We start from the raw sequence: 14,442 nt of genomic DNA, 5'->3' as shown, positions 1-14,442 counted from the left end.
TCATGAATAATTAAAACCAATTTTTATTCCTATATCCTATGTCACCAATTTATCAATTAGTGGTGGCTATCTTACCACAACCCATCAAATGCAAATGTAAGTTAGTCAACTTCAAAGCAATCCCAAAAACAAACCCTCTAACCCTTCAACACTACAATTCCCATAAACCCTTATCTTAATTTTACAGAATAATGTCAGTCCTTGATTCCCAACACATCTGTAATTAACCCCAGTGATGCACATAGCCTCCAAAATGCAATTTTTAATGAAATAGTATTTGCCAAGCCTATGTGAAATTGTCATAACATCAAATATTTTGTAACCAGACCAGTCTCAAACCCTTGACTCGATTCTGTCGCGTCACGTCTTGTCACGTCACGCACACGTTAGCCCCTCCTCTCTCTCTCCTTTGTTCCTCTCATATGACAAAAGAACAGAGACACAGGAAAATATTTTAGTAGTTAATGCAATCACTGAGTTATTTCAAGCATATTCAATATTCCTTCGTTCACATTTGCTCTAAGAATTAACTCAGGAATAATTATCGATCGCTCAAAAACATTTTTTTAAACGTGTCCTAATCTCGTGCCATAAACTACAACTCCCACGTTTTGTAGTGTAGTGTCATAAAATTAAACGCATGTGCAAATGCATTCAATGATACGATTCCCAAACAATAGAACGATAGCATTACGCTACAGCTTCACTATTTTATACCTTATACTCACACAATTACACATAACAGAGCTCACATTTGCGTAGAACTTTGAATTCTACACACACATACATATTTTAAGAGGCTTATCCTATCGCAATAGGACCTCTAAGGATACGTTAGCATGTAGCACGCAACACATTTAGCCTTAGCATTAGCCGCTATGTACCATGTAGCATGAAACCCAATCCAGCATTTAGCATTAACATTAGCCTTAGCCTTTAGCTAACTGCGGCCTACCACGCCCTAAGTAACCTTGCATTGTGCCTAAATCATTGTCCATATATCACCTGCTAACTTTATGCTGCCGTAAGTTCTGGATAATCATATGAGCGGTTACCCCAAACGAATAATCCGTCGACTATAAGATGAGCATAACATACAATATCATCGTCCACCTCATGGTTCCCAGAACCAACCTGACCCCACACTAGCGCGTTGCCAGGATTTTATGGCCCACTCCTAAAGACTCGCCTCGTTTCGAGGTCTTTCCAGATTCACAATGCTCTAATTGCATATACAGTGGGGAGAACAAGTATTTGATACACCACCAATTTTGCAGGTTTTCCTACTTACAAAGCATGTAGAGGTCTGTAATTTTTATCATAGGTACACTTCAACTGTGAGAGACGGAATCTAAAACAAAAATCCAGAAAATCACATTGTATGATTTTTAAGTAATTAATTTGCATTTTATTGCATGACATAAGTATTTGATACATCAGAAAAGCAAAACTTAATATTTGGTACAGAAACCTTTGTTTGCAATTACAGAGATCATATGTTTCCTGTAGGTCTTGACCAGGTTTGCACATACTGCAGCAGGGATTTTGGCCCACTCCTCCATACAGACCTTCTCCAGATCCTTCAGGTTTTGGGGCTGTCGCTGGGCAATACGGACATTCAGCTCCCTCCAAAGATTTTCTATTGGGTTCAGGTCTGGAGACTGGCTAGGCCACTCCAGGACCTTGAGATGCTTCTTACGGAGCCACTCCTTAGTTGCCCTGGCTGTGTGTTTCGGGTCATTGTCATGCTGGAAGACCCAGCCACGACCCATCTTCAATGCTCTTACTGAGGGAAGGAGGTTGTTGGCCAAGATCTCGGGATACATGGCCCCATTCATCCTCCCCTCAATACAGTGCAGTCGTCCTGTCCCGTTTGCAGAAAAGCATCCCGAAAGAATGATGTTTCCACCTCCATGCTTCATGGTTGGGATGGTGTTCTTAAGGGTTGTACTCATCCTTCTTCTTCCTCCAAACACGGCGAGTGGAGTTTAGACCAAAAAGCTATATTTTTGTCTCATCAGACCACATGACCTTCTCCCATTCCTCATCTGGATCATCCAGATGGTCATTGGCAAACTTCAGATGGGCCTGGACATGCACTGGCTTGAGCAGGGGGACCTTTTGTGCACTGCAGGATTTTAATCCATGACGGCGTAGTGTGTTACTAATGGTTTTCTTTGAGACTGTGGTCCCAGCTCTCTTCAGGTCATTGACCAGGTCCTGCCGTGTAGTTCTGGGCTGATCCCTCACCTTCCTCATGATCATTGATGCCCCACGAGGTGAGATCTTGCATGGAGCCCCAGACCGAGGGTGATTGACCGTCATCTTGAACTTCTTCCATTTTCTAATAATTGCACCAACAGTTGTTGCCTTCTCACCAAGCTGCTTGCCTATTGTCCTGTAGCCCATCCCAGCCTTGTGCAGGTCTACAATTTTATCCCTGATGTCCTTACACAGCTCTCTGGTCTTGGCCATTGTGGAGAGGTTGGAGTCTGTTTGATTGAGTGTGTGGACAGGTGTCTTTTATACAGGTAACGAGTTCAAACAGGTGAAGTTAATACAGGTAATGAGTGGAGAACAGGAGGGCTTCTTAAAGAAAAACTAACAAGCCTGTGAGAGCCGGAATTCTTACTGGTTGGTTGGTGATCAAATACTTAAGTCATGCAATAAAATGCAAATTAATTACTTAAAACTCATACAATGTGATTTTCTGGATTTTTGTTTTAGATTCCGTCTCTCACAGTTGAAGTGTACCTATGATAAAAATTACAGACCTCTACATGCTTTGTAAGTAGGAAAACCTGCAAAATCGGCAGTGTATCAAATACTTGTTCTCCCCACTGTACGTATCTACCTTACTTTATTCTGCCAATATCTGCCGTTAATATCTGCCTTCAATTGCTGTACAATTTTAGAATAATTATTACCAGACTCCTAGTCAACAGCAATAACGCCACACGAGGCACGGTCGTAATGGTACATTCCTCCAGTGTACAATCACATAGCATCCAACCTAACAAGCTCCAAAGCGGTAAGAAAAACTCACCCTTGTCTGGCCATGGCTTCAAAGCGAGTTAGCCTGGCGGCTGAATGAAACAAAGGGGATTTGCAGACCAGCCCCACGTTGGGCGCCATTTGTCGTATCGGGTGAATGGTGGCAATTATTGCTGATAAACAAAGGAGTCCGCTCATACTGAACTTTGATCATAAGGTTTATTCAGAACACAAGCTTCAGCATAAGTGACAGGTGACATGCACACCCGGAGAGCGACGCCTCAGAATGGCCGCTCTGCCCTTTCATCGTTTAACCCCTACTTATAAACAATGCAAAAAGATGGGCTCCCTCTTCTGGCCAATCACCAGTCTCCCCTGTCTACAACACACTTCCTGTCTGTTGTATGTGGCGTTACACTAAAACATTCCCTCTTGATACTAAAATCAACATTCTTTCATCTTCCTGGACCTTCTCTCCACCTTGGCAGTGCCATTTATCACCATAGCTATAAAGGCCACAAAGTCCACCTTCTTAACCTTTGAAATGTCAGGATCCTGCTGGTGAAAGGCAACCCCTGCAGCCTGCAGTGAAGGCCTTTCCATTTTACATTTAGATTTTTGTCATTTAGCAGACGCTCTTATCCAGAGCGACTTACAGTTAGTGGACTTCAAGTGCACCATTCAAACCCTCAACCCTTTTACCAGCTGCTGCATATGATACGCTCTGGATAGCCCTGACTTTGGCTTGCAGGGATTTGTAGTCTTGCATGTCTACTTTGATGCTAATTAGCATTTTTCGAATCTGAGAGTAAATAGAGCCGAATATATTGCCGAATATATTGATAAAAGTCATCTTGTCCAAGAGCGATTTAAATGGTTATCAAAACGTCATGCCAGGGTAAGCCTACAAGAAACACAGCCCTTATTTTAAGTGTTTCTAAAATTCCCTATAGGAAAAATGAACGGTGGAAAAACAATTGGAACCATTTCCCTGTTTGACCGCTAGGTTTTTTGGGTATTATGACACCTCCACTGTGGGGCTCTATAGCAGGGGTAGGCAACTCTGTTCCTGGAGTGCAGCAGGTTCTGCAGGATTTTGTTTCAACTAGGCACCACACCTGACCAACTGAGCTAATTGATCAGTTCAGTGATTGCCTAAATTCAACACACCTGCTGTTCCAGGTTGGTTCAATCCAGAATATGAAGTGTCTGCGGCACTCCTGGACCAGGGTTGCCTAGCCCTGCACTATAGGCCTATAAATTACATATTGGCTTATAGAGAGAACTATTCTAGGTGCCGGAATAAAGTGGGGTTGGGATTACTCAATAGGGTCTTCATTTTAATTTGACTTTATAACAAGTGGGCTTCGTGTTCGAGCCTATTTCTTCCTATTTAAGAAATAAAAGGTAGGCCTACCTGTTTGATGGACGAAATTATAGGCTATACTATAATAACATATATATAATAATGATTTAACAACAATATAATGGAATAAAATAGAATATAATAAATTAGGGAAGGGAGTTGGTCGCAGAGGTCTGGTGTTGGTGGAAGGACTGGTAAAGGGTGGACCTAGTGCTATAGTAGGAGTTGACTGTACTGATAGTGACGCTGTTGTCTATGGTGATAAGAGTTAACTGTGGAGTCGACCTTACTGATAAATGCATAGATCAGAATAATTTGACAAAACAGATGAATGAAAATAAGGCTGTTGAACCACCAAATCTGAAACATAAATTGTATGGGGTGGCAGGGATGTAGATAATTTTAAACAATAAAGGCAATACTTGGGGAGATATTGACCCTGAATATGGAATGGACCAGCACAGTTGGCCAACATCACTTTTATGGGTTGTAAGAATAGGCAAAAAGAGGTTAATGTCTTTGGTATTGGCCTGTAATTAGTTGCAATGCTTTTTTGTCATTTTTTATTTTTATTTTTTTTATTTCACCTTTATTTAACCAGGTAAACCAGTTGAGAACAAGTTCTCATTTACAACTGCGACCTGGCCAAGATAAAGCAAAGCAGTGCGATAAAAACAACAACACAGAGTTACATATGGGGTAAAACAAAACAAAAATCAAAAAAAATACAACAGAAATACAATTAATATACAGTGTGCAAATTTAGCAAGTTATGGAGGTAAGGCAATAAAATAGGCTATAGTGCAAAATAATTACAATTTAGTATTAACACTGGAATGATGTGCAAGAGATGATGTGCAAATAGAGATACTGGGGTACAGATGAGCAAAATAAATAACAATATAGGGATGAGGTAGTTGGGCGGGCTAATTTCAGATGGGCTGTGTACAGGTGCAGTGATCGGTAAGGTGCTCTGACAACTGATGCTTAAAGTTAGTGAGGGAGATAAGTGTCTCCAGCTTCAGAGATTTTTGCAATTTGTTCCAGTCATTGGCAGCAGAGAACTGGAAGGAATTGCGGCCAAAGGAGGTGTTGGCTTTGGGGATGACCAGTGAGATATACCCGCTGGAGCGCAGACTACGGGTGGGTGTTGCTATGGTGACCAATGAGCTAAGATAAGGTGGGGATTTGCCTAGCAGTGATTTATAGATGGCCTGGAGCCAGTGGGTTTGGCGACGAATATGTAGTGAGGACCAGCCAACAAGAGCGTACAGGTCACAGTGGTGGGTATTATATGGGGCTTTGGAGACAAAACGGATGGCACTGTGATAGACAACATCCAATTTGCTGAGTAGAGTGTTGGAGGCTATTTTGTAAATGACATCGCCATTTGCAATGGCATGTGACTTGGATCATTACCATCATTGATGGTCCTCCCAAATATGTTCACTACCGGGCTTCCCTGGACCTTGATAGTAGAGTGGCTACTATTTTGAGAACAAAATAAAACAAGGATAGCCAACCCTTAGCGTCGTCCCTCAACTAGGCATTTATATTACCATTTATTTGATCAATTCTGACTTTTACTTTTAAAGGTTAATATAAATGTAGTTGAGGGACGATAGCCTACCCTGAGACTGTGAGAGTCATATCCTCTCTGTATTTGCTTAGTTTTGTTAGAAATTGCGTAATTCAAATCTGGTATTGAAATAAGAATCAAGAGATCTTCAATCCAAGCTAAATGTATTATATGCAAAATGTATGGATGATAAGTATGTTGGTTCGTATACGGGCTCACTGAAAAACCTCGCAGGACAGACAGAGAACTAATCCATTGTTTTAGATTGTTCTTCAAATACTCTGACAGAGAGAGTTCCCACCTCTCTGCTGGCCAATCAGAGTAGAGACTTGAGCGTGGTTTAGACTTACTCAGCCAATCCGTTGGCGCACTGGCTGTTCCCCGTCTCTTAGCGCATCCCTGTTTCCAGGCATACGTTTATCATAACAACCTGTCATAGTGAGAAGAGCCAGCTCCCCTAGACACCATTCCTACGTCCAAGGAAGGTTCACAGATCACAAAGAACCAGTATAGTCTAGTATTTGGAGACACAAATCCTTATCTCATTTTACCCCCTAAAACAGCTCTTCACATCAATCACAGCTTGCCAGGTGACACAACCTACATTTACATTTACATTTACATTTTAGTCATTTAGCAGACGCTCTTATCCAGAGCGACTTACAGGAGCAATTAGGGTTAAGTGCCTTGCTCAAGGGCACATTTACGTCATTTAGCAGACGCTCTTAAACAGAGCGACTCACAAATTGGTGCATTCACCCTATAGGCAGTGGGATAACCACTTTACAATTTTTTGGGGGGGGGTAGAAGGATTACTTTATACATCAGCCCAGTCTAGAATGCATTCTTTCTAAGATAGTCATCCCATCAATTAGGAGAATAATAAATCCCCCAAAGTTTGTTTTGGTACCCAGTGCCTGAAAAATTATCTACAATACTTTTGAGGTGTCATAATAAATCTGCGGGAGTCAGATAGGCAAATTGAATGGATTGAATGGAGAAATCGAGTGGGAAATTGCGCTCACTTGTCAGTAAACTTGTGGAATATTTTAGTTCTATCCAACAAAGACGTGATAAACCCGAATCAGAACGTATATTGTCATATTTTATTCAGCGTTCTGGTTCCATGTCCTTGCTCTTTTAGTTTTGACATTGTCTGCCCAGATTTTCATATTTGCCTCCACAATCAACACATCCTTCGAATTGCCCCAGCCTTGGATTTTCTGACTTGTCGGCTTCATCTGCTCATGCTCGAGCAGAGCCAGCCAGCCCAACATGGCTGTACATGTTTCTTATGTAACGTTATACATTTTAATTTTATGTATTCATCATTTCATACCCAAAGCCGCAGTCGAAAGGAGATTCTCCGACTTCAAAAGATGTGCAGACGAAGAATGCAGTAGTAAGTACTTGGCGCTAAACTCACGCGAATTTTCAGGATGCTTCCATCGTTCAATTCACTATCCCCCACCTCATCCCTAGCTAGTTTGACAGGCTTTATCATTGACCGGTTGCCATTTCAAAGGGATGAACTCGGCTAACCTAACTGTCGTTAGTAGTAAATACCAATAAATAATAACCTAAGCTTGCTTGGTTGGTTGTAGCCGAAGCGAAGCCTCTGCCTGTGTTGGCTACTGCCTGGCTAGTCGCCCAATTCTGGAAGTAGAGCAACGTACGCTAACGTTAGCTCAACTATGTGTTTCTGTACTAACTAACGTTCTATATCGTGGAGCTCCGCCCCATAGGGGAGCTCTGCTCCTATTGGTTTACCCACTGCCCTAAGGCAGCATCAGCCTGAGACAAAATTATGCACACACCTGCAGCCAATAGGAGTACAGGTGTCCCTATAAGAGGGGATGCCTCCCCTCAATCAGCCTCCCTTTATCTTCAGCGACTGGACTAGACTGAAGAAGCCAAGAAGAGACGAAGAGAAGACTCAGGACGAGAACGCCGTCGAATTTCCAGTCATCGACGTCGTCCTAAAATGAGCACACCAGGAGATTTTCCACCCCCAAATGCTCTTTTCAGAGCTCAATGCAGATGCTCCTCCATGGCGGCCGGCGACTCCCACGACTTATGTTTCGTGTGTCTAGGGTACCAGCATGCCAAAGAGGGCATCTGCAGTCCCCCTAACTGCGCCTCCTGCGCCCTCCTTTCTACAAAGGAGAGGAAGCAGCGTTGGGCGTTTTTTAGGGAGGATATCCCCCTAGAGGACGTGTTGTCGATACTAGCCTCTGCTTCAGAGGCGTCATCCGACAGCGCAGACTCAGGGGATGACATTCCTATGGAACAGTCAGACCCGGTCCCTCATACATTCAAGCCTCCCTTTCCTTTGGTTAGCGAGAGGGCTTGTAGTTCCTATGGTGATGACGACACGGGCTCTGAGAAATCAGAAGCCCTGTCCTTCACCGCAGCGTCTCTGAGAACGGACTTTCCGGGTCTCATTGAGAGAGCTGCTAGACGGCTGGAAATACCGCTGCCCCCTATTCCCTTCGCACCGGAGGTTGACTTAATGGAGGGCGGCCCCTATTCCAGGCCAAGAAGAGCGGCAGAGCCATTAGCTCCTGCCATGCCTTCATTGGCAAAATACGTTGAGGGCTCATGGGAGGCACCTTTAGCGGCGCGTTCGCCGGCTAAAACGTACCTCCCATTCACTAGAGTGGAGGGAAGGTTCCAGGGCCAAGCTAAGGGAATCCCCAGGTTAGAGAGCGCCATGGCGGCGTATCTCGTACCGGGTTCGAGTCCCTGGCCCTCTTCCAGGAAAGCCACGTTGCCATCTCAGAAGGACCGTCTCACAGCACAGCTGTTAGAGAAGTCCTTCAATTTGGGAGCCCAAGCTGTAGCAGCAGCTAACAACATTGCCCTCTTGGCAGCCGCTCTGTCCCGTTTAACCACGGGTAAGACAGTGCTGGAGCCAGAGGAGGTGGAGGAGGCGTCTAGAATTTCTGGCGCCATCCTACACCTAACACAGGCATCGGACGTCTGCTCGGGGAGGTCCATGGCCACCTCGGTGGTCGCGGAGCGACACCTCTGGTTGTCACTGACAACCATGAAGGAAGCAGACAGAACGTCCCGGTCGAACGCCCCCCTCTCTGACGACGGGCTCTTTGGAGTCGCCGTCAAAGAGGCGACTGAGAGGTTTTCCAAGCTGGACGAGGAAAAGAAGCAGCTGGCCAGATACCTGCCACTGGCAGGGAGGTTAGGCCCTGCACCGTCTCGTAAACCATCCACTTCCGCCCCCCAGAGTAGACAAGGATCTACAGCGAGGCGGCGTATCCGGCGCCAGTCGGCGGCCGCAGGAGGCAGGAGAGCGGGCCCAGCCCCCCCAGCAGCCACGGTGGCCCCATTGCAGCCGGCGAGGGAGGTGGTGAGAGCGCCGACCTGGGCCCCTAAGGGAGGCCACAAGAGGAGGTGCACATGACGGGACGCGGGGGAGCAAATGGAGGACACGTCATCCTTGAACGTGACCACTGTTCCCCCCCACCCTTCGGTTGAAGGGATGGGTGATGATGTAAATGCGTTTGTTGATGTGTTGAATAAAGAGTTGGCTCCACCTGACTTTGTCAAAAAAGAGCCCCTTTTCCATAATAAGTCCGAGAGCGTTCAAATCTCACCCTCTCTCCCTTACCACTCTAAGCGCCGTTCAGCCCACCAAGGGTGCGCTGCTGAACAGGCATTCAGAGTAGGTTCACATAACACTTCAGGTATAAGAAGTGCTTCACATAGCAGACGGCAGTCTCTGACATGATGACGTGGTCGCTATTTGGGGATGGCGCACTATCACAGACTAAGGTCTCTGTTAGTGCGATTCAGACCCATGCTGCGTTCACGGGGGGCCCGATTACCACGGTCACGAAGGTGCCCAGTGTATCGGTGCCCCCACTTCCCTTTGAACGCGCTAATACTCACCACACTGAGCGTGACTCAACCCACCAGAGGTGCAGAGTTGAACACACACAGAAGGTGAAGGTTAAGAAGGTATCAAGGCGCCGCCTTGTGTTACCTCATAGGGACCTCATATTACAGACTCCTAGGAGTATTGTAGTGAGGGACTCTAATAGCGAATTGCAGTCACCTACAATGACGCAATCGCTTGCTGAGGATGGTGCCCTGTCGCAGGCTGTGGCCTCGGTCAGTGCAATTCAGACCCGCGCTGCGTTCACGGAGGGCAGGAATACGACGGTTACGGGTTTAACTGACGTCTCTGCCCCCCCTTCTGGTTCAGAACGCACTAATGCTTCCTCTCCCTTTCATGGGAGGCCCGCCTTGGGCTGTTCCAACACCTCAGTGTTGGGGAACAGCGGCGGCAAGGGCCATAGAGGAATACAGGTCCTTCCTACTGAATGTACCACAGCTTCGTGCTCGGCCGCTTTCTCTGTATTGCAGTGGCAGCGAAGCTGCACCCTCTCACGCTGGCTACAACAGACGTTGCAGAAGCGTTATGCTCTCCAATGCCATCGGACCCCACCCCCATTCAGGGGAGTGGTGGAGACGGTGATGAAAACGCCCGAAAAAGTGGCCGCTCTGGTTTCAGAGATTACGGAACTTTTGGCGAAGGAGGCGGTCACAGTGAGCAAAGGAACAAGGGGCTATATTCGCCCTACTTCCTAGTGCCAAAAAAGACAGGGGGAATGAGGCCAATATTGGATTTACGCATTCTCAACGAGAGCGTAACCAAACGGCCCTTTCGAATGCTAACGACAAAACGTCTGCTGGAATGTGTCCAGAAAGGAGACTTTTGTACGAGCATAGACCTAAAGGACGCGTACTTTCATGTGCCGGTACAGCCGCGTCAGAGGAAGTTTCTGCGACTCGCCTTTCAAGGGGTGGCGTACGAATACACAAGGATGCCATTCGGGTACGCCCTGGCACCTCGCACGTTTTCCAAGTGTGTGGAGGCGGCATTGGAACCGTTGCGTCGTCAGGGAATACGGGTACTAGCCTACCTAGACGACCTACTGGTTCTCGCCCCGTCAGCAGAGCTGGCGATCACTCACACAACACAGACAGTGATTCATCTCACACGTCTGGGGTTCGCTGTGAATTGGAAAAAGAGCACGCCCTGGCCCAGTCATCAGATTGTCTACCTGGGGATACAGCTAGACACTGTAATGATGAGGGCTCGAATTTCGGACCCCCGAAGGGTAGCCTTGTTGCTAGCCCTGAGGAAGTGTCGTCCGAATCACACGGTGACGGCGCTGTCGATCATGTCACTCTTGGGTCTCATGTCGTCAGCCGACTCTGTGGTTCCGCTGGGACTCTTGCACATGCGCAGGATGCAGCGATGGTTCGCCCAACTGAGACTAGACCCTTTGCGTCAACGTCATCGGTTGGTGTTGGTTCCCCTCTCGCTCAGTGCAGATCTGAACTATTGGAGAAACCCGCGCGTTCTCACGCACGGAGTCCCGATAGGCAAAGTGTCCTCTTACATCCCAGTGTTCACAGATGCGTCTCTGACGGGATGGGGAGGGACATGTCAGACCCAAGCGATAGGAGGTGTGTGGCCTCCTTCGAGTCGCCACATCAACCTCTTGGAGTTGGAAACGGTTCGACTGGTTTTGACCCACTTCGCGTCTACCCTTCGGGGTCGCGATGTGCTGGTCTGGTCAGACAACCGGACCACAGTAACCCACATAAATCGCCAAGGAGGAGTCAGGTCTCCTGCTCTCCATCGGGCGGCAGAGGAATTGTGGCTGTGGGCTCACGAGCACCTTCGCTCGTTGAGAGCAGCACACATTCCGGGCTACTTGAACGTAGGAGCAGACCTCATGTCAAGAGGGGGTCCTCGAGACGACGAGTGGTGTCTGCATCCGGACATTGTTCTCCAAATTTGGGAACAGTTCGGGAGAGCCGAGGTGGATCTATTCGCGTCACGTGTGAACGCGCAATGTCCCCTATGGTTCTCTCTAAGGGAACAGGAAGAACCGCCACTAGGAAGAGACGCCTTTGCGCATCACCCGTGGCCGAGAGTTCTTCTGTATGCATTCCCTCCGCTGTCCTGCATTCTCCCACTGTTAGCCAGGGTGAGATCAGGAGGGAAGTCAGTGATACTGGTAGCCCCCGATCGCCCAGGGGCTCCTTGTTTGCGGAGATGAGTCAGATGTTGATTGCGCCACCTTGGCCAATTCCACATCGACGGGACACGTTGTCTCAGGCGGGGGGCACGATAGGGCAGTTGCCCATAATCGGCCAACCACTGAAGGCCTGGCTGCTGAGAGGGACAGGCTAGAGCGCCGTGGGTTATCTGATGCTGTGATCAGGACCATACAGGGTTCATGTGCCAGTTCCACTTCTAAGATGTATGCCAGTAGATGGAACGTGTTTTCACAATGGTGTGTCACACAAGGTGTAGACCCCATGAGCTGTCAGGTTGAGAGTATTCTCTCTTTCCTACAGCTTATGTTTGACAAGCAGCGATCGCCCGCCACCATTAAGGTGTTTGCAGCGGCGATTTCAGCTTGTCATGAGGGGTTTGGCAGAGACAATGTCTTTAGCCACCCTCTAGTGAAACGTTTCCTATTAGGAACGCGGCGGCTTAGGCCAACACCTAGAGCCACGCATCCTCAGAGGGATTTGGCTTTGGTACTCGAAGCGCTATGTAAGTCGCCGTTCGAGCCATTGAATCAAATACCCCTCAAGATGCTGTCTTTTAAGACAGCGCTGTTGCTCGCTTTGACTACGGCTAAGCGTGTTAGTGATTTGTGTGCTCTTTCGACGAGACCCGACTGCCTGGCCATTAATGGCGATCTGAGCAGAGCGGTGTTACGTCCTAATCCGGCATTTGTGCCGAAGGTTATTAGGAGTTCATATAGATCACAGACCGTGGAGCTGTGGGCTTTTTCTCCTCCTCCTCATAGAGAGAGGAGTGAAGAAAGGCTCCATCGCCTGTGCCCAGTACGCGCCTTGGCGTGTTACGTTGAGCGCACAGCAGCGATTAGGTCATCGCCTCAGCTGTTTGTGTGTCATGGTGCGGCTGCACTAGGTAGACCACTTTCGAAACAGCGTCTGTCTCATTGGCACTGTGAGAGCATTGAGACAGCTTATGAGGCAGCGGGGCGACAATTGCCTCAGGGTATCAGAGCTCACTCCACTCGTGGAGTAGCAGCTTCTACTGCCCTTTTCAGAGGAACAGGGGTAGAGGATATATGTAGAGCGGCGTCATGGTCAACACCGTCTCCATTTATCCGTTTCTATCTCTTGGATATGTCTTCTAACTCTTTGGCTCAGTCTGTACTCAGCGTGGCTGAAGGGAGACGTTGAGCTAGGAGGAGAGGAATGCAGGACTGTGGAGACAGGGTCTCTATCAGGTCCGCTTCCGATAGAAGGACATATTTTTGGCATGACTCCTGACTGACAGGTTCAGTACAGTAGAGGGCATGTATTGATCTGCCCACCAGTGATTCACTGGAGTGAGGCGGGATGATGAGGGATAATAGTAGTAACCTGGGTTACGATACTATTAGACCGGTCATGACAATTTGACGGAATGTGACGTCATCTATCTGCTTGTTCAGATTAGTATGAATCCTGTTCTGGGATCTGCCCACTAATCTCTGTGGTTCCATTGATTGAGTGAGGCGGCCTACCGTGTACACAATGTAGAGTGACACTTTGTGTCATTCCATTAGTGGTCGGTAGTATTGTAACAGGATATTGAGGTACCATCTATCTGCTAGTACAGATTAGTATGGCCGGTATTCTGGTGATCTGCCCACTAGTCAATGGTGTTGCCATTGGACTAGGTGGGGCGGGTTTTTAACCGATGACGCAGTATATTGTGACACTTGTAGGGTGACAGTGGTTACAGTACTGCGGGAATTGGTTGCAGCCATTGCTAGGCCTGACCTTTTCATTTTGATGGGAAGTGTTGGGCTCGGCAGGGAGTACATTTTGGAGCGCTACGCTCCGCCTTAAACCAATAGGAGCAGAGCTCCCCTATGGGGCGGAGCTCCACGATATAGAACGATTAGTTACCGGAGTGTAACTCCAGTTCTATGAGTGGAGCGGAGCCCCATAGGACTTAAGGTCCTGCCGACCCTCTCTAGTCTCGCTGAAGATAAATATCTCTGGAGGCTGATTGAGGGGAGGCATCCCCTCTTATAGGGACACCTGTACTGCTACTGGCTGCAGGTGTGTGCATAATTTTGTCTCAGGCTGATGCTGCCTTAGGGCAGTGGGTAAACCAATAGGAGCAGAGCTCCCCTATGGGGCTCCGCTCCACTCATAGAACTGGAGTTACACTCCGGTAACTAATCATTAGTAGCTTGCACCATGTAAACAAGTTTTCGGCCTACATATTTTGTTGAAACCAAAGCCACACAAGGGCTCATAGTCAATGTTCACAAGTTTGGAGTAGCTAACTAGCTACATAACATAACTTGCCAGTTGATCTGGCAGTCTTCTTAGTTAGCTAGCTAGCTACATTAGCCTACCATACACACAATAGAGATGTGTTAGCTTGATTGTAATCCACTAGCTAACTTACTTACTAAACGGACCATAA

General features: G+C 47.3%; 1 protein-coding gene across 4 annotated transcripts in view; it reads right to left on the bottom strand.

The window, feature by feature from the left end:
• LOC311106348 (axin interactor, dorsalization-associated protein-like) overlaps nt 1-14,442 on the bottom strand; it is a 42,681-nt gene that overhangs the window by 18,216 nt on the left and 10,023 nt on the right. The window lies entirely within an intron of this gene.

The sequence above is a fragment of the Coregonus lavaretus genome (assembly GCF_964263955.1).
Source record: "Coregonus lavaretus genome assembly, chromosome: 31".
Classification (NCBI taxonomy): Eukaryota; Metazoa; Chordata; class Actinopteri; order Salmoniformes; family Salmonidae; genus Coregonus; species Coregonus lavaretus.
This window is presented reverse-complemented; position numbering and strand designations above follow the sequence as displayed.